The 21894-nt window shown below is 42.1% G+C and overlaps 1 protein-coding gene across 1 annotated transcript in view; it reads right to left on the reverse strand.

The window, feature by feature from the left end:
• The window catches only part of hspg2 (heparan sulfate proteoglycan 2), a 103192-nt gene that overhangs the window by 74004 nt on the left and 7294 nt on the right, over positions 1-21894 (reverse strand). The window lies entirely within an intron of this gene.

The following is a 21894-nucleotide window of genomic DNA, read 5'->3' on the forward strand; positions in this document are numbered from 1 at the left end:
CTGGATTTGAGCAATTTGGCTGCTGAAATGTGAAATTAAAAACAAATGGACAGCCTATCGCTGTGGGCTCAGTGATTCTCAGTCCAAACAGTAACACCACTGGTGTTGGAAAATGAAGCCAGGGCGGAAGTGCAAAAGATCCTCCAGTGTCCCCTTGAGGCTGCAAGTGCCAGGATTCCCATTAACACCCATGTAGATATGCCCATTAATACAAAAAATAAACATATTTACAGCCTGGTACAAAAAGTGTTTTGGCCTGAATAGTCTATTTGTAAAAACTGAACAGGGGGGTTGAATTTTTTCCACAACTCATGTTTTTAAAATTAAAGGGAACTGTGTTTAACTGGGGCTGTGGCTGACCTGACTGGCAGGTGGGCACGTATAGCTGTTTGCCACGAGGCTTAAGGCCCCCACCTCAGCTCCACCTCTTTGTCTGTTTTTAAGTGGACTGAAAGTTGGTTTGCGACAGTTTTTCTGACATGGTGCTACAGAAACCAATGAGTGACGTCACTGAAACTACATCCATATTTTATACAGTCTATAGCTGAGCCACAGTGGTGCTTTTGGTTAATTGGTTAATAAATCCTCTTGTCTGGACCATAAGACAATATGATAATATTTGGAGTTGATGTAATTTTGGGACTCGTACCAAAACAACGCCATTGCACCTTCATACACCAGAATAATAAACGTCACATTTTCTCCACTTTCTTCTAACTCCCCACATATTACAGAAAGCTCCCCTCAGCGTGGAGGAATGATGTATGAATATCCTACAGGATTATTTGAGTGCTGATTTCGATCTCAACATAATCTGAAGGCAATCTGCCTAAAAACCCCTCAAAGACAGGACTTCCTCCTCACGCAGACACCTGATAGACACATCTTAAACTCTCAATGAGGAGACACAAAGCTGAGCCCGCCGCTCTCATATCTGATCATCTTGATAAAGTTCTCTCTGCCGGCCAGACTGGAACGTAATGTGGGTTTATTATCTCTGCTCTCACCATCTCAGCGTCCTGACTGCCCAGACTCTGGCTTTAAGTTTAGATCCGACTGTGGCAGGATGCCACCCCTGGCATTTCCAGTTGGCATGACCTGCCAGTTTGTATTTCCACCACACTCTGTCATGGTAGTTTTCCCATTTAAATGGCTCCAGCTAATAAATAACTTGATCTACCCCCCCAAATCCTTTCTCCCCTGACTGAACACCCTTACAACAACAATCCTGGGCCATTTTCAAAAGGAAACTGCTGACTAACTAAATTCTTTTCAGTGGTGCCGACCGGCCAACTATTGGTGTGATCAACTCCTGCTTCCCACTCCCTTGGGACGCGGGTATCATCTGGACACGCTTGGTGCCATCTGAGCCAAACCCACCAAAAGGTCAGAAAAAAGAGAGTAGCCTTTGATAGACAAGTCCAAGTTTGCACCTGGTCTTTAAGCTAACATCTTTAAGTAGGCTTGTTCGACAATGACCGGCCCCTACACAAAAGGAGAATCTATTAATGAATGTGCTTGCTTACTCTGCTACACTCTTGCTCAAAAGTCTCTGGAGTCCATCACTCCCAGTCTAGAAGTTGAGACATGTCTGTTGTGTTAAGGTTATCTTTCCCTCGAGGAAAAAGGTCTTGACCAAGGCAGTTATTCTTTGAACTTTACCCCACCCAGAGGACAGAGGCCTTAGGAGTTCTCCTCGCTCCAGTAACTTCTTGCAATTTTCAGAGGGGCATATGGCAACCATTCATATACTTGAAAAAAGGAGGCATGCACACATGCACATAAATATCATGCACACATGTGACACATAGACGAGCGCACACATTCCTGCCAAAAGGAATTCCAATGTTTACTTATGAATTACGCTGCTTACAATGCACAATGTTTACCCTGCGGAGACAAAGTAGTAGTAGCTCGGCAAAAAAAGGGGGGAACAGATTCAGTGGATAATGAGTGACAGGTGAGACTGAACCAAAGCCTGTTGACATCCTTAAGTTTCCCCAGCTGTTCTTTAAAAAAACACCAAGAAAGAATACAGCATTTTTCTTCCGAGTAGAATTGAGAAACATTGGTAGAAAAACAGATCCCCGTGTAGAAAGATTGGTAAGAAGGAAACAAACTGGGACAAGATCCTTCCAAATAGGTACTACCATCAGCTGTGGTTTAATCTTGCAGCTGGAGACTTGCTTTCATCCCAGCTTCCAAACAAATACCAGCTCCTCATTACGCTCTTTCATATGGTGAGCCCATTTCTTCCTTTTACAGTCACAGGTCATTAACAGCCAATCAGATTTACATGCTTCTTTGTTTCCCAGAAGGATGGGAAACGGATTACAGCCATTAAAAGGTTCCTAATTCTCCACAGGTTTTTATTACACGACCACACGGAGAAATGTCTTCCAAATAATTCCTAAGAATGGCTTTGTCCATTATTCAATTTCCTTTTCATCTGCATTTGTGAGATCAAACCAAGTGAAACATTTCATGCAAGAGTTTTACATTCATAGCTCGATACTGAGATTAATGATGTCATAACTAATGTGGCATCCCCCTTTTGTCCATTTAACTGCTCTGCTGTACTTTTTCCCTTTTTTAATCTGGCAACTTCTGCCAAAAACAGTATGTTGAGGTCATAGCACAGAGTGAAGCGGGGCCAATTAAATATACAATATATGAACTGAACTTCAAGTCCAAGACCACTGATGCAACATTTTTGCATTACGAACAGCTCTCACGTATCTCAAGAGTCTTCTACCAAGTTATTCCCAATATGAATGCACAGTTACATGGACCATGGAAAATTGTTTTGGCATGTTTCAGCTCATAAATGTTGACTGAAAATTGTGTTTATATTCCATCCACTTTCAGATTTCTGACCTTTCAAGATGCCGTTCATTTTCATTCATTTCTACATGCAAATCAGTTTGTCTGAAAATGAGTCTCAGATTTACAATCAAAGGGTGAAGAGTGTTTGTTTTTTTTTACATTTGAATAACTCCTTCTTGGTGTTGAATATTTTTAAAAAGTACGACTGGCCAAAACAGAAATTTGTGAATAAATCCCACAGAAGCCTTTTTTTTAAAACGTTCCAATTAATACATTATAGTTTAAAGAAAACGTTACTAAATCAGGAAGAAATTGTGTAATTGTGGGAACTATTTTGGCAGCAGCAGAAAAGTTTTTGTCAGATTCACAGAAAATAAGGCACATTTTTAAGTTTATCAGATTAAAATAGATGTGTTTTTTTATTGCAACATTGGGACTCAAAAATGAAATGCCTTCCTAAAACACACATGAGATAGCGCATGCTAACATCCACCTACACTCTCATGGGCTATTACAAACCCACACTCTGGCATTCCCATTCTTGTTGCATCTCTGTGACAGCCAAAGCCTGTCAGAGGCAGTGTGAGAAGAATCCTGTGGGGGGACTCGGTTCGCCCACTCTGCTAATAAACCCACTGATGCAGCTGCAGGACGATCTGTGAGAAACATCTTGAAGGGATAGCCATGTGTGTAACAGAAAATACAACGCTGGACCAAGCTCATACAAGACACGTCACTTGGTCTCACAGGAGTTCTGCTCTCTCATGGAGATATGTTTCACTGTTTTTCTGCAAGAGGCCGCGGAGGTTTTAGCATTTAAAGCATCTCCTGAGCTCACGCAACCGATCTGCTTTTGTCCCCAGCAGAGCGTGTGATCGGCAAACATGGAAAGGTGAAAACTGGAAAAAAAAAAAAGAAAAAAAAAGGCAGCACGCCGTATTGCTCATTCCAATCAATGGAGTCAAACGTTCAATTGTGACCTTTCAAGCAAGCAGTGCACAGGCTCTCGCAGAAACCCTTCACAAGATGAATTCCCAACCACCTTGACCCTCCAGCCCTCCCTCCTTCACCTCCCTCCCCTCCTCTTTTACTCTCTCCCTCTTTCAGACCAACAATATCTGCTTAGACTTGAAGTAGTGGCGTGCACTAAACAGGAATGGAATGCAAACTGCAGAGAGCATTAAGTGGATGAAAGCTTGACACATTCTCTTCCCTTTAGGTGAAAAGAAGGAGCTCACCGAGCGCTACCAGGCACCAACGAGGACTGAGCTGAAAAACCAAAGCACTCCCTTTACTTGACCCTCTGCTATCTGCAGAGTAGGTACAGGAGTACATGACGGGTTGTATTAAATCAAGTCCATTACAGCACCTTCTTAATGTAATAATAAATCATCTGTGCACATGTCGACACGAGAGATCTGGGTACCAAAATCCAAAGAATTAAATGTGAGAATTTGCGGCATTATCGTGCAAACTCTCTAAGACAGTTCCTTTTGAACAACTGCAAGAAAATATTGGTTTTCACTGTCATCACATGACGCTTTTCAGCAGTAACACAGTGATCTTCACCTACGGAGAAGTTTTTGACGTGCTCGGCCTTGTCTTGTGCAAGGCCGATGAAAGAGGAGGAGGAAAAAGGTTAGAGCCCAGGGGAGATGTTCTCTTTTCCACACTCTTGCAGCTACAGGAGGCCTCAAGAATAAAATTGGGGCAAAACAACAAGGCATATTTGTGGGTGTTTGTGTGAGAGAGACAGTTTCCTATGGGTTTAACCCTTGCTTAGAGTGCTAGGTGAACTGCCGCTTGTGACACTAAACCTCAGCCTGGGGGCCCTGCTGCATAAAGGGTCCGATGAGTGAGGCCCTTCTGCTCTCTGCAGCTCTTTGACATTTCTACAGGGGGTTTAATCCAAAGTGACTGGACGGGGAGGAAGTGCGAGGAGGCTCTTCATTCAACAGACAAACACTCTTTGACAACATGCTTTGGATTGTCTTCTCAAAGTGTTCCATGACTAACGCTGTGGGTGCAACAACCTATAAGAAAGGGGACTTGTGGAGAGGGGGAAAGGGGCCAGGGAGTAAAAAGTGAAGTTCACATTTTTGAGCACGTGCTTGGAGTGCCTGCCTATTCATCTCCCCCCCGGGTCATTCATTCTCTCTCCCACACAACGGCCATGCCATGCATTTCACAATCAACTTGGTTTCCCTCTGGAAATGTGCTGGATCTCACACTATGTCAACATGTATAAAGCCTTATTGGATGCATCTGCTATTGAAAAGTGAGACAACACACACTCAATGTAATATACACAACAGGTTACTTCAAAGGAACAGAGGGGCAGATTCCTTCTTTTCTTTGTGGTGCATACTTAAAAGATCACACTAAATGACTTCAAATCTACGCTGAATGTGTAATAATGACAAGTTTAGATTTGACTGATGATGGACAGTTTAAACAAGAAGATCAAAATTGATGCAGCGGAGCAAGATATCGTCTTCTTTTCTTGCTAATACTTGGGGACTTCCTTACCCACAATGCAACTTAAGAGCCAGCAATGTGTTTAGGAATTAGTGTGTGTTACGATAGGAGTCATTAGCCACAAAGCAGAGATTTCTACAAATGTATTTTTTTCCATTTTTAGGGAAAGTAACTGTGTCATTATTTTTATTGATTACTCTTATGGTGTCTTATTTTCTCTTTATTAGCACGGCTGGTGGATATAAAATGATTTTCACAGTATACCTGTTACAACTACATGAGGCATTAAGGAACCTTGCACGTTGGACTCACCACTCTTTATTTAGGGTTTTTAATTTTTGAACTTGTTGTTTTTGGCCACAGTCAAGGATGACAAACAAATTACCGCCTTTACATTCCAGAAGCCTTCCAGCTGACCTGACCGTTGACTTGTAGAAGTGTCTGGCTTATCCCGAGCAGTACCAATCAAGTTTGATTACATTTTACCCAAAGATTTTACAGAGATGCACCAATGTGGCATTTTTCATAGCAAACAATGTGACTGCCACTTATATAGAAAGTTGTAAATGACATCAGTTTAAAGCCAACTTGATGCAAGTTCAACTTTTGTATTGGCTACTATATAGTTCCATGCTAAAAGTTATTGCATTATGTGTAACTAGAAGATACATAAATTGGATGTTGCATCTTGCTAGCTAGCCTTACGGCCTTCCGCTAGGTCACATTTTGGCACTCTGATTGGTTGAAGCATCCAGAGGCATTTCCGTCTGTGCCAGTTTATAATTCCCTTGGAAAATGAACTAAGAGGTTCTTTGAACATAAATCTGATTATATCAGGCAATTGAGTTCCCTTTTAATTGGTAAAAAAAAAAAATGGAAACCATGGCGACGTAAATCACTTCTGTCACCATGTTAAAATCCAATGCTTGGAAAAGTCTACCTACCACATCTTGAAATGATCAAACAAATGCAACAAAAGGGTATACGATTATGTGTCTTCATCCTCTGTCCATGTAGTTTACCACCAAGGCTCAAATAATCTCTGTGAAAAGAAAGCAGAGCCTCCAGCGAGTCAACATCTGCCACACAACCACACACACACACACACACTCCTCTCCCTTTATACCAACACGAGCTGTTTGTGGAGGCATGTCAAAATAAGCATCCGGCGTGCGCTGACTTGTGTACGTGGTGAAGCTACACGGGGTGAAGAGGGATGCCTGGAGAGCAACAATGAGATTAAGAAAATATATTCAACTATTCTGTGAGCCTTTTATTTCTCGCTCTCCAGCTGGGATCAAAGAAACAGGAGGCTGAATTAATTAAACACCCGCCACATATAAGTTGTACATGCTTGCAAAAGCGGCAGGTTGCAATTAGAGGTACCTTAACATAATGCAATGCAATACAGGCTTTTCTTTCACATGCTCGCTGTATCAGATGTTGGGGATTTACAAAATAATAACACGTACATTCAGGTTCAATTATCACAGAATAAAAGAAAATTACTTTTGGCACACATTTCTGTGATTGACACCCAACTTATTCTCTTTTGCGCCCATCAAACCATCATACCGCTTACAGATTCAATCAAAGAACTGACTGTGTTCTACTTTGTTGTGTCATCACCGCCTATGTGTAATTCAGCCCCCCTACAATGCAATCTGCAGACGGGGGGGGGGGGGGGGGGGGGGGGGGGGGGGGGGGGGGGGGTGAGTCACCATAATGTATTTTAGGCCAAAGGTCACAGCTTGGCGACACCACGACCAGACAGAGAGCAGAGATCGTAAGCAGGCTGTGAAACAAGACACCACGACATAACACTAACCGAAACGTTATCTCTGCTGGGCTTTTTTCAGCCTCCATGATCGCAGAATCACAAGACTTGGAATACGCGTAAAAGAGCAGTAGAGCATGGGCTCCCTCCTGTATGTTTTCCAGCACTATTCCTAAGATTGTTTTTTAAAGGTAGCTGAAAGTGTTTATACAGGCCGCACTGTATTACATTTTCACCGTGGGTGGGGTAATAGAGCATGGACACATTCCACCTTAACGTCTTTCGGCGTGAAGGCACAGTTGACACCCTCAGAAGCACAGTCTTTTCAATTATCACCCCAGCAGGAGCCCCAGTGGGACCCTACGTCGACAGACCACCTAGAATCAGTCACAGCTCGTCCACTGGGAGAACATGAAGGCCCCGACCGTCAACGAACGAAAAAGCACTGAAAAAGTCCCATCCTCTCACCTTACTTCAACATGCACAGGCCTTAAGAGACGCCTGGACGGCCGCACACGAGAATACAAGCACTTGAAAACACGCCTTATTAACAGGCATGCAGTTATCAGCCAGGAGTGAACCTCTGTGTTTTTATTTGGGCTCTGTGGTTTGTGGGGAAGGCAGTTTACAGGAGCTGAGGTTTAGCTCTTAAAGCTGCTGTTGTGAGAAAATACTCCAATGCACTCTTATGAGAAGGCAGAGAGTAAACTGTGTTACTCAAATTTCCACCAACCTCCTTGACCCTTTGTCACCGGAAAGATACAACCAGATCTCACCTGAGCCATATGTCATATCAAACATAAACACGGTGAGAGAGTCATCCGTAGTGTCTTTAAATAGCGTGTGTGTTTCCGGTAACATTTCTGAGAGAGTGCCATGCCGGGAGGACGGGGACCGAGAGAGGGCCAGCTCCAGTTCCCCCAGACGACAGCTGACAGGAGAGTTGCAGAGTCTGGTGGCAGCTCCTCTGAGGGGGAAGAGCAGCCCCAGCATGGCCAGCGCCGGCCTGTTTATTTATAACAGGAAAGGGGCCCTGTGAAAGTGTTGCTGCGTCACTGAAGATGCCTGCTTTTCTTCTTTTCACCGGAGCTCTCTGAGGGACAAGGCAGCCAAGGAGCCTTCAACTTAAGCTATTGTTAATGGTAACACCTCAGAAGGAAGATCTGGTTGAGCTTCAGCTGCAGGAAAGTTATTGCAAAAGTAATGTGGATTTCCTTGGACGAGAGGAGCTATTTCCTTTTTTTCTACACACCAATGAATTGCCGTACACATCACCAGCGCTGTCCATTACATTTTGTTTTTTCAATAAATCCATAGTTCAGTGGTGACCAACCAACGGAAAAACATTTCCATTCCCAAAAGGACGTCCTGTAGGCAGTCCATCATGTTGCCAGAGGCATCAGTGCCAAATTTGAATACAGTTTAACCAAACATTTTGAGGATAATTTTGACTTGAAAAAGAGTGAGGAAATCATAGAAATCAGGGATTCATCATCTGGGGGTCATGAATATCTTTTCATAATGTCATGGTAATCCATTTGAGTTTTTATTCTGGGCCAAAATTTTGGACCAACAGGCTGACATGGCCAAAAATTAATTGTACGCATATTGAACTTTTTCCCTTAAACATAACTGTTGAGAATGTCGAGTTGATTTACAGGTTTTGCGGGCAGTTCAGCTTTAGAAAGGAAGCAGCTGCAGCTGTTTCATGGCTCTGTCATTAGTTTCTGGTTTCCCAATGATGGTGGCAGCGCGGCACTGTTAGATTTACTCTCCTCTCTTCCTCTCTCGCTCATTCTCGCCTCTGGACCGACTAATCTGACACCACCTGTTGACTTGGCCACACTCGTATTGTCCGAGATAATCACTGGCCAGAGTCAGCTCGGTCTGTCAACTCACTTCCCCCCCAACCCCCCCCCCTCCCCTGTGGATCATACTTGATTAGTTCATGGTTACACTGTGTGGGAAAAGCAGGCTAAGTAGGCAAAATCTCTTTGAGTCCACAGCTTATGCGACCCTTTCTGGAGAAAGCTGGGTATGAAGAGAAATATATGCTTAACATAAATTACATATTTGCATCTTCACAAAAAAAAGTGAGAAAAGACCCTTTTGGGAGAGAATACTCTCCAGGCGTCCTAGCCACAGGGAATAATTTGTTGTTGGTAAAACCACTTTTTAGCCGTTCCCAAGGTCATGCTCTTTGGGATGGCGATCTCATAATTAACTTGGATTTGGCAGGAAACCATGGTGAAGCTTTGGAACGCGAAGCAGTTCCAACATGTTCGACATATCAAACCATGCGTTTTAAGAACTCTTTGTCTGGTAACCCAACATGCACTTCAAGCTCCTAACTTCACAACAAAACCTGCTGTTAACTGGACAGAACTCTTTGTTTGGCGCCATCTGCACATCAAAGTCCTTTGGCTTTTCTCCAACTGCTTTTTTTTCCCCAATAATTCTCTGTTAGCGCTGCCAAGACAATCCACCGAAGAGGTGATGGGCTGTGAGAACAAAAATATTCTTTCTCAGCTGTTTGTGCCATTAATATAAACATAATAGCGCTGTAGCTGAAAAGATGGCTGTGCTCATCTCCAGATGTTCAGTGCAAACAAGACAGTACAGTCTGCATGTTGACAAAACCATCAAAGGGAGGAAGGGGGAAGAAAAAAAAAGGTATTCAGAGGTTATCCTTGCTTTACAACAGTTCCCTCTTCATCCTCCTCAATGGAAATTACCTGCCAGCTGTTTCTGCTAACCTGTGCACCATGGGAAAGCCAAACGTGGGAGTAGACAAGAGAACAAAGTAAGGGAAATCAGATCTAGCCTGGCCTCCCTTGTAGAACAGCACAACATATCCATGGGCAACAAGAAAAAGGTCAGCTTTCATCACAGTTCAAACAGGCAAGCATAAAAAGAGGTTTCTAATCTTTAGCACCAATCTCGAGTGACTAAAATATTCATGTGAGTGTCATGAACTAAGCCCTCACAATCAATGATTATAAAAAATAATTTTACACCTTTATGCCCACTGTGAAAAGACATCCTCAGTGTATTTTTTAATACTGGTGAGTCATCTGATACAACAGAAATACAAAAATGAAAGACTCCTCTCTTTGTCTTCAGGCGTAAACAACTGGATTCACTGTTGCTCTCGTTTTATTTTTATTTAATAATACTTTGAAGGATGCTTTTGCCTCTTCATTATGCATGAAGCCACAAATTCAGGATGTGAATCTGACCTGTCACATCAAACAATCCAGTAAATTATTCTCTCTGTTTAGCATCCACATCAACTGCCTTCCGTTTTTTTTTTTAACATCATGTAGAGCAAAAATGAATCTCACATCTATTCAAAGAGACAATATAAGGGGAGTATGAACGTTATGTCAACTGCAAAGACCTGCAATACTACAGGAGGAACATCATGAAGGATGTGGATCATCTGAGCCCAAACCGATATTTGGCATTTCCACTTGATCTTTCTCGTTCGATAATAACACTATATTTTAGAGACTTGGCATAGTACTATGGTTAGTCTGATTTAAAGAAGTTACAGTTCTGGGTCACTGCAAATATCTCCATTGCAAATGACTTCAGCTGCTGCCACATTATACACAGGATGTTTTGCCAGAATAATGCCAATTCCCCAGCAAAACACAAAGCTGTTCATTTTACATTTCTGTTCCAAATGTCAGCATAATTTCTAGGTCATCCTCGCTCCATTTTTAAAATGTGGTTATAAAACAGGCTTGGAAGAACACACTGCCACTGCCTTTTGGGAAAACTGTTGTCTGTTTGCATCACCATTTCCGCAGCTGCTGGTGGTTTACATCATCCTGACGCAGAATCCTGTTCTCAGTTCGATCATGGGAAGTTTTGTGCACACTTGAGAACACAACGAACAATTCTCAGTGGCACAACCGGCAACTTTGAGTCCAAGCGATGATTTCATGGAGCAGGATGCAGTAGCGAGACCGATGGGAACGAATTGAGGCAGGTCACTCGGAGAAATTCAGGTCAAGCACCACCACTGGCCGGGTTCTTATGCATTTAGACAGGGGGATCTACGGGGAGGAGAACAGAGGTGGAATTCCAGGGGGAGATAAAAATACCTCAGGACTGCGTATAGCTGCAGGTGTTATTACACCCTGGTCAAGAGGCCCTGCAGCTAGAGTGAGCGCAGATCAGAACTGGGATTAGGTCCAGTTAGGAGAAGACGTCCCTTAACCTCTGTACTGCTTTTGAAAAGTCCAACAAGGGACAATAGCTCAAAATTAGCAATAGCTATAAAATCTTTGTGCTGCTCATCAGTTTCTTGCTCTTTACTGAAAAACTGTTAACTGCATTGTCCCCATTACATAAATAAATGTAAACGCCCTGTGACTTCTATTGCATCAACACTTCTCTGAAACGAGACTGCGGTGAGTTATTACTTGAAACAGATGTAAGGAAATGTACAGTCTGCATAACACCCAGGGCTCTTACCTCTCTCAGCAACATTTATGACTTAAATGGCTGTGAGTAACTTCATTTAATATGGCCCACGTTTTTCAATGGTGCTTTTGTGCGAGCTTCTTCCCAATGTAAAACTCCACACATGCATTTTTCCAGATTTATCCTCAGAGAGGTTCAGTACACTAGGCAGTCTGCAGCTGCGGCTGGCAGCCCCCTTTACCTCCCCTTTTGAGGTTAGGCCTGGACAAGAACCAATAAACACTAAAGAAAGTCATGTTTCAGAAAGAAGTGGCCGGCACAGCCAATTGCTGCTGAGTATACTGGCACACCCACATATGTGCAGCACACGACTCCTCAAGATCCTCTTGAGCTGCTGAGTCCAGAGTTTTCTGGTTTTTTGATCCAGAGTTTTCAAACAAGAACCTCAGAGTCTAGGAGAATGTGATTTAGTAAGAGTACACAGAACCCAATTTTAATACCAAATACAAGATGGTGATATAGCAAGTTTGTTCTGATGTGGCCCAATTTTTAATGACCACAATATACAACAATGTTTAGAAGAAAATCCACCCACAGAACGGCTACAAGAGACGTGACCTTAAGCTTCAGCCTACCATGGGACTTTCCTGCAGGTTGTCCTGTGTGTTTGCTGAAGGAAGTCATTTATTTCCTCCAATCCAAGGATCAAGGAAAATCCTAACCACACTTCAGGAAGCCGGCGAGCTCTCCTTCTTTTACGATACCCTAAAGCACAGAAATGAGAACATTCCTGGAGCCAATTATTGGGTTCGACATGTGAGAGGGGATCAGGTGCCCACTTTGTCGGCATCAAATGCCTTCGTTCTGATTGGCTCGCACCTTTTCCATTCACAGTTTAAAACCCTTGATTCAGATTCCCTCTGTCAACCTCTGACAAAGGATCAAGGGGGCAGGACACTTGCAAAGAACTGGATTATGTTCTGGAGGTTAGGTTCAAGAAGAAGGATTTTGGGAATCCGAGTGATGGGGAGGCTGGATTTCTGAAGGTGTTAGGTGTTTTTTTTTCCAGCTGGTCAAAAAGCCCCAACCCTTAAAGAAGATTAGTTTACCTGTAAAACTTGACGTTACCCATGATCTTTCCATATGGCTCATGTTTTCAATATTTAAATCTTCTATGCCTTATAAAAAGGCTAAAAACGTGCCTTCTCAGTTTCACTCCAATATCTCAGGACAGAAGCAGTCAGTCATGCCCCCGTTAATGGGAAGAATTTACGAGGAAAATCATTTGGCTTAAACTTTTAACAAGTTTTGGCAGCTGTTGTTTCAACTTAACAGTTGAGCAAGAAGTTCCTTATGCTGCTGCAGAGCCTCCGACCTAAGAAGCATGTATGGAAATCCAAGCCAGCAAGTCTCACAGCAGCCTTTGGATAAGCAAAGTCGGAGAGTGCAGGATGAAGATATGGATGTGAATGAGGGCCAAGGGGAAAGCTGTTGGATGGGAGATAAAGAGAAATCCCGTCATTACTTTTGTCCAAGGTCAACAAGGGGCTCAACAAGAGCCTCTTGAGACGTCTTGGAGTTTCCCTACATCATCTTTGGAGGCCTGATGTCTTCCACAGTGTCACACCATACACGAGAAAAAACATGCTACAACATTCAGATAAATGAACAACCTCACAGATCACAGCTTTAGCAAATACCTATAAAACACAGAGGCTGAAAGAATGAATTTGGTTGCCATTTATTGCTTTTTAATGGGTTTTCCATTAATCAGCAGCACTTATCCTGTTGAACCTAAGATGAAACATGTCCGTGTGACTCATGCTTAAAAGCTATGACATTCTGTATTTGGTTACTGTCTGTATCAGCAAAAGAACCTGCAGTATGTAAGCTCACCTAGACCAGGAATCTTCCTGTCTAGACTGTTTCCCTGCAAGGATCATTCACCACTTTATCCGCCAGCATGAATAGCTGCAGGTTATGATGTGGCTTCAGCTGCCACGATTCACAGATTGATTAAAACAAACAAATGAACCACTCAGGAACAAACAGATTCATAAAACGGGGCAATAAATTTCAAACTTTAAAGCTCTTCTTGTTTAAACAGCCCGTAAACAGTAGGCGGTATTTATGGCTGTGTTGATAAATCCAGTAGCATGTATATCTGGGTGGTGAGTGTGATGAAAGAGTGTTTCAGTAAGCCCGACAGCCGTCCCATGTTCCCTGAAGAACTTTAGGAAAGGAATTCCCCCAGACAGGACCACGCCTGCTGGATCTTACGCTTTAGGAGCCAGATAAAGTCCCTAAGCTAAATGAAACACTTCCTTTATACTTCTCTTATCCGTCCTCCAGAAGATAGTCCCAACAATAAACAGTGCATGTTAAGAGCACGACAATATGTAAACACATATTCAGTACAGTGTAAGAGAATGAACAGACCAGATCTCAATATGTTATTATGGGTTAGCTGTTTGTCATCATGGAAAATCTCAGTTCCTTCATCAGAAGTTCCAGTGCGGTCGCTGTTTATGTGATTTAAGACAATGGTGCACACTCAGACAAAGCATTGATGTTTAATAACCTCGATCTTATCCTAGCCTCTTCAAATCTGGAGCATCACACGTTGACCAGATTTACGACCTACATGATATGAAAGTGAAAACAAAAGGTGTAAAAACCTGTACCGAGCCTGTGTTGACTAAGATTGGTTTGGCATTAGATTAAAGACTTTGGTTAAGATAAGGCGATTAAATCAGACATTTGATCAAAACCTGTCTTATTATAGATGTTGCACTTCATTAAAGAGATTGGCATGAATGAGCATTTTCATATTGACATTTTGTTTTATTAGAAGTTTCTCCTGAGAGAAAAATAAAAAGTTTCACTCTCGTGAACTAAAGCAAGCCTCGACTTTAAGTGCTGACTTTTAAACCGAGAGCTGGTGATTACAAAATAAGGTATGTAGCTAGCGTAGCTTCTTTGCTATGACTCTTGTAAACTGTAGATGCATTCAGATATATTCAAAGCTAAATCGTTGCCAGATAAACCCCGATGGAATCCTGTAGTGTAGTAAGGTGGATTACAGTTCAATTCCCTCTGCTTTTCCACATGGACAGTTTTCCTGCTTACAGCCAATAAAAATCAAAACACTTCGGACACCAACATTTGTGTCACTTACGTACAGATTCAGCATTTAGGGCCTTTGTCCCCTTACACCATCAGTTTCCTAAGCACAAAAACAACCCTGGCACCCTGCTGTTTTTGTCCCTGTCAAAATTGTCAAAATTGTCAAAATCAAGAAAAAGGGGCGGGACTTCTAATACCAGCTTTGTCAACAACTCTCTGACTCGTCTTTTCGAGGGTACAATTTCCCGGTTTAGAGCTCCAGAACACGATTCCTTTTCATTATTTTTTATGTTTTCTTGGTGAATTTTCCTTGAGTAAAGCAATTATTAAACATACTGAGCAATTCAAAACCGACACTACGGTCTCTATCGAGGGAAGCGGTAGTGCTCTAAGCCAACTTTCAAGTGCGGTGTAAGAATCACTCTGAAGTCGAGTGCTGCCAGAGCAGAAAAAAAAGCCTTCATGGACACAGTCCCTTATAGGTTAAATGTGTTGATAGAGATTACTGTCCGGCCCTGTGAGTATAGACTACATTTATATTCCACTGGCGCCGTCTATTTTGTTACGAGTTAAGAGTCGATGTATTTTTGATCTAAGTGACTAAATTGGAAACACGCCATAATATTCTTGTACGTCTAAACTAATGAGTCATAATACCTGATTGAAACCACAAACCTTTATTGAGGCAGACATTTACCTTCAGAAGCGGTGGGTCTTTTAATGTTCCCGGCCCTTAGCTTTTGTAAAGGGCTCCTGTTACGCTAGGCCAGAAGCAGGACATAAAAGTCAGCACTTAACTTAGAAAAGGTGTGGAGCCTTTACTCCAATAATGCTGGTTACTGTTATTATACGGTTTCAGCATTCATGTCATAACTAAACAAGATATTACAGGCCATGTTTGCTTCTCTAACAGTTTATTATACCTGACTTAAGTGCTTCCAGTTACAGATAAAGTTTCAGAGGTACTATCATGGATCGCCCCAGAGTATAAAAACCTGTTATTGTCATTATTCAATGCCCTAAAGACAATCATATATCATTTTTATGTCGTTATTCTTTCTTGAGGGGTCAGTTTTTAAATATCGCTGAAGGGGGAGCAAACCTTTACCTGCTAATTTCCTTTAATAACACCCTCCCTTTAAGACGTATATACACACATAAGAGAGTGTGTTTGGCTTGGTATCAACGACACAACAAACCCGAGGGCCGACATCTGACAACTATCAACAAAGTCTGGGAGTATCTTCCTCCAAACAGTTGACAGACTAATTTCACCTGTCCTCATAATTCAACGACAGGCCTTAATTTGAAGGTGTGCTCACTCCGACACAGACATTTGTTTGCCAGGAGTTTATGCAATAATACAAGAAAGCAGTGGGGGGGGGGGGGGGGGGGGGGGGGGGGGCTAACCTGGCCATTCATTGGAAGCAGATGTGAGGGATACACTTCCTTCTATAATAAGAGGTAATTATAGACAAGGGGGCGACTGTGTTCGTGTGAAAATACACCTAGCTCCGGTGGTTATTCAGCGACGTGAACCAGTCGGGTACAGGAGAGAGAGGCAGTGAAACTAACTACAGTCAGCTTCATGTGTGACTCATCACTGTGCTAATGGACAAGCCAGCACATGCAAAATGTCACGACCTCTCAAGGTTAAAAAAAAGCAGAAAAAGGGATAATTTAAGACTCTTGCTTTCACCGGAATGGGTTACGTCACTCCATCCGACCTCAGTGACAGTTCCTGACTGGCAAACTTTTCCATAACGCATCAAGATTTTGACAAGACTAAAATACATTCTGATTCATTCAGATTAGATTTTGTCAGATGAACCTCATGAACCTACCGATGCAGCCAAGGTATATTCATGCCAGCTAATACTAATTCCTCCGTTTAATTCCAAGTAATCCCGCCCAGGAGGGCTGAACAGGCAAGATGAGCCATGACTGACAACATCAGAATATCAGAAATGTTCGGCATTAATTGTTTTGTTAATATGTTTTTTTGGAAAGGTATTTATAATGTTTAAGATGCAGAACACATCGGCTCATGCATCAATAATCTACACTTCAGTTTCCACTGATTCATGCAGCCTTTTTTAAGTTGCCGCTCAAAATGTAAGTCCAAACGTGCATGCACATCATTCACAGTAAAAGACAAGAGTGCTTTTCAAAGACTTTTCATGGTGTCTGACACAGGCAGCGAGATAGAACAGGTTCAAGCTGAATATTTACAATGGCTAAATGTACTTCATACAAGACCTATATTACGGATTGAAATATGATATCAGAAATAAGCTCCACCTCTGGGCCGCAGCATTAGTGCTGACTTGCCCTCAGAGACACAGCACCAGTGCTGATCAGACTTTAATCTCTGCCTGTCTGGCTGACTTGTTCAAAATAACAAAAAAAGGCATGAAAAAACAACTCTGCTCTCATTCTTCTTTTATCTCCCTCAAATCTTGTTTTCCATTATTTCTGCTCCAGGGAAAAGCCCTGGTGAAACAACAGACTGAAGTTTAACATTTGCACAAACCACATAATGGAGTTTTGTGCAGGAGAATCGGACTGTGGTCCATGGTTTGTGCAAAATTGTAGCCCTGCTGCAGTGTAAACCCATCTTCACCACTTGTACCCAGGACAAGGTCATCATAGAGTCTCAGCAGGTGAAGCTCGGGAAAGCAGGACCTGTTTGCCCTGGCACAGCTGAGAGATCCTCCCCTATGTGCTCACAGTCCACATAAATCATACAAGCCCCGGTTCAGGGGACGAACCATTTAATTACCCCTTTTAAAAGCAATAATTGCCTGGCTTGGATGGAGGTGCTAGCTGCATGAAGACGAGCAGGAGAGCGAGGCATTCACTGTATCTGATGAAGAACATCAAGGTCGACCAAGATCTCTAATTTAGATGAGCAAAACCAATATGTGTACCTCACATGGTTATAAAAAGAGATGAAGGGCAGAAATCTGAAATGGGCTTATTATGCATGTGAGATTTAACCAGCTGTGTGTCGACTTTCAAAGAAAAATACAGCTGCTGTTTGAGGACAAATCCAGGAAATCTTCATGTATGTTCACAGGATTCCTAAACTCAATTTATTCTTATAACATTATAAAGATATTTTTCAAGGGTTTGGGTTCTCAATGGGGTTTTTTTGTACAAGAGTTGAATAAGTTTGTTGTAATGAATACGTTTAAAATAAAAGTCACTTTATCAATGTTAAAATGATAAAATACAACCTCAGATTTGCAGGGGGGCGGGGTCTCGGACAGCAGGGTGTGACATAAAAAGAAAGACACGGAAATGGCAGACAAAGCAACAAAAGTCAGACACAAAGATGACAGTTATTGCCTTTTTATGAATCCTAAGTATAATTTTTTTTATATATTCTCTGAATTAATAGAAAGAGCGGAGCATGCTGGGGAACAGAAAACATAATGAAGCAGTTTAATTCAGTGCACAGAGATTGTACAGATCGTGCGCCAGTCACTCCCCACCCCCTTCCTTGTGGTGATTTTTCCTGAATCGTTCCTGCTTCGTTCTAACATTGGCTCGCCATGACTGCATGTGGGAAATTTACGAGTGGGCTGGCAGAAAAAAACAGTTGGTAAAATTGCGGTGAAAACATCGTCGGCTTGTGTTCGCACATGCAGCTCGTCCTGACAATTTCGGGAAGTTTTGTGTATGTGTGAAAGTTTCTGATTATTTGAGTACTAAACTATTAAAACTGCTTTTAAACCATTCATTGGTGCATTCATTTATTTGTAAGTTAAACTACGACCATTTCCAATCTTTTATGATTTTGGTTGGAGTCTTAATGGTAGTAATGACTCCCCTGCTGTTCACATAAGTGGAGCTTGAGTGATGTGGTGATGCAGAGACATTACTGGTGGTCACTAAGTACTTACTGTAATCTATGCGTCTTAACAGGGAGCACAGGTTGACTCATGCCTCCACAGAAGTTAAATATTCCAGTGTCAGAAATGGTGATGAACATTTGGTTGGGTTTAAACAAAAGTTTTCAAATAGATTTCTGATGGATTCTGATTTGTATGTGTCTCTACTGTTGTTCTTAGCTGTTCAAACTTTAAACTGCAACTTCCAGAGGCAAATAAACAGGGTTTTAAGCTGAGTATTTAGATGACTCCTCATTCCTGGGGATAAACAGATGGTTTGGGTGGAGAGGAAATTATATACAGCCACTTTAGTCAAAAACCACAGAACTTCGCCTTGCCTTACCAACTGTTCAGCTTTCAGCTTAAACTGCCTGCCAGGTACTGGGCAGACTTGCCTACTGTCAAGCCTCTGGGCACATGACTGATGCTAAGGCTCCTTCAGACAGTGTGGAAGTCTTGCAGTCAGTTGCATTTCTTTCTATTTAGTTGGCAATGCATGAATAATGATACAATCTGTAACGCTTTTCTGGGCTTCCATAGAAGTGTATAGTTGAAAATGATCAGAAGGTTTCCAGCAGCACACAAGGAGCTGTGATTTGTATTGAGTCAAACGCTCAGCCACCAACAGGGTCCACATTCCTCTCTTATCAGTGGCTTGATTTCAGACAAAAGTGACTGTGTGCTACTATTGCATCTTCCAAACTGTCTCAGGGGAGGGGAAGCATCTGTTCATAGTCGGACCGTCATGAAGAGCTCAGTAGCTCCATGACAAATTCAATTTCTCTGAAAGAATGGTGCAAAAGTCCAGTAATATATTGGCGGAAAACTGACAAATCCCATCCACATGTAGCAGTAGTCCCATTATCATACTGGCTGTAGTAAGAGTAATATTCTGTATATACTGTATATATATTGTTTTTTGCCTTAACAAAAAACTGCAAACGTGTGCTGCAAACATTAGCATGTCTGGCTAACTGGGTAACCACCAACAATACACAACATTACTTGTGTTTTATCTGAGGCCAAGAAACTTATTATTTAGTCACTACATTCATCTGTCAGTGGTTGCATTTAGCAAAAAAAGGGATTTGAAACCGCATCATAGTTTACCTTCAGTGGAAGTCCTTAAAGCTATGAAGATTAACACCCCATTCAGTATGACGTTTTCAAGCAAAGCAGCTATGGGTGATGTTTTCATTTTACTAAATATAGCCTCATCCTTCCTTTTTCCCCCAATCATACTTAGATGAGAAATAACTTGCTCCACACTTTGATGCAAGAACAATGCTTCTCACTTTAACCATGAATCATCAACCGCAGAGGAAGCTAATGTTTTGCTGGTCTTATTTTAGGACACGATCAATGAGGCCAGCCAGCTTATGTTTAAGAAGTGTCAGCTGGAAACATTGAAAAGTCAGCCAGAGATCATGCTTCAAATCAAAGAACCAGCAGAAGCTAACTTAGCTAGCAAACATTTTTTCTGTTGTCGTCACTGCCTACATTTGCAAACGTTAGCAATTACCAAGCTGCAGTGTTAGCTACTTGTAATATCTCATTGTAAAATTATATCTTGTTTTTAAACTTTATTCACATTAAAAGTTTTCAGGATGCATTGCGTTTCACTTCTGATGAAGCTAAAGTCATTTATATAGCCGGAGATCAGTTCAAAGTCTCTGTGATTAGCTTTGTGTTATCCTTTCATTACAAATACAGAATGTGAATGAATGAGTGTCTGTGCGTCCGAATCAAAGACTCTTTCCATGACATCACAGTTTGGCTCATGACATGGAACATGCATCTTCAAAAGCAGCAAACCTGGATGGAAAAAAAAAAACTTCCAACCAAGCACTTCTGTTGAGTTATAACCCACTGTGAGGGAAATTCATACATTACTTTATAGCTGAGAGAAGAAAACAACAACAAAAAGGTCTCGTACTTAAGGATAATTAAGTCCATGGGAATTCATTAATCCTTAGTTCCAGTGCATCGCTTGCCAAGTTATGAAAACTTGTGAAAACTTCTGAAGAGCTTTGCAGCTACACTCTGTGACCAGCTGACACACAATCCAAATAAAGTGGACCATGCTGTGCAAGGAATAAAAAAAAAAGCTGCCTTTATCTTTAAAGACAGAAAGAAAGGTTAAAGATGGAGGAGAGATAGGAAGCCAGAAAAGACTAACAATTTGAGTAATGAATGCCAAAAAGAACTATACAGATCAAGGGGATTTGCAAATGTAAACATACTTTGGAGAGGAAAGATTTAAGAAAGGGAAAGAAAATAGATATGGGGGTTGGAAAACAAGAAATACACCGGGTTATGTATTTCAGCAAACAGAACAGGGCATCTGAACGCGACACAGGAAAGCCTGAATAAACTTTGCTTCAGGGGAAGTAGGGTCCTCTTGTCTGTGTAGATAAATCCAGGTTTCATTTCCCTAACAGGATGGTGACTCAGCAGGGGACAAACGTTTCAGACCATCACAAGCCACCGCACCAAAACAATGGATGGCTGGCAACCTCGTAAACGCGGACCTGTTTGTTTTTCTCGGGCTCCGAAAGGTGTGTCATCATGGAGACAATTACTTGTCTGAATGGCCTTTCCTCGCGACAGGAGAAAGAGTGAGGTGAGGTGGGAAGAAATACACTTTCTTTGATATAAATAACTGTTTTGCAACGCCTTGAAAATGTGGATTTGAAGGATTTCTGTATTAGTTCAACGGCATACAGCTGCTGGAAAGGTGAGCAGAAAGAGGACAGGACAGACGGTGAAACAAACAGGAAAATGCTCCTGTGAGAACACCAGCCGGTGAACATTTTTGTAGATATTTCTATAACAAAAAATAACTTGTTATGTCTCCTGGGACGGCAGCGGACATGATAACACAGACCAGACTGGAGCACTTTCTTTTTCCTGTCTCTCCTGAGGGCTTCTGTAGTCTCAGTGAGGGGCACAGCCGAGGCACAGTACCTGAGAAATGAACTCTTCTATAAACAAGAAGCATATGGCACATAAACTAACAGGGGCTTCAAGGTCTGACATGATGTAGTAGAATACCCGTAAGACAGTTTTCAGCCTGATTCAGACTTCTGTTTCAAGGCGCAATATTGTGACGTTTTGCCTTCAGTGTGAATGTCAAGGAGGCGTTATGGGGGGGGGGGGGGGACGATGCAACCACCCCTCCGTGATTGTCTTTGGAGGTAGTAACAGAGGCATTAAAGGAGCCAAATGGGATCGGCAGAGGTGGAGCTCCCACTGTGTCATGCTGTCTTACGCTTCTGCAACAACGTGACGCAATTTGAATTCAGACATTGGGACAACAATATGACGACATTGTAGAATCAACATGAAGCTCTTAAG

This window comes from Labrus mixtus, chromosome 15 (assembly GCF_963584025.1).
Source record: "Labrus mixtus chromosome 15, fLabMix1.1, whole genome shotgun sequence".
Lineage (NCBI taxonomy): Eukaryota > Metazoa > Chordata > Actinopteri > Labriformes > Labridae > Labrus > Labrus mixtus.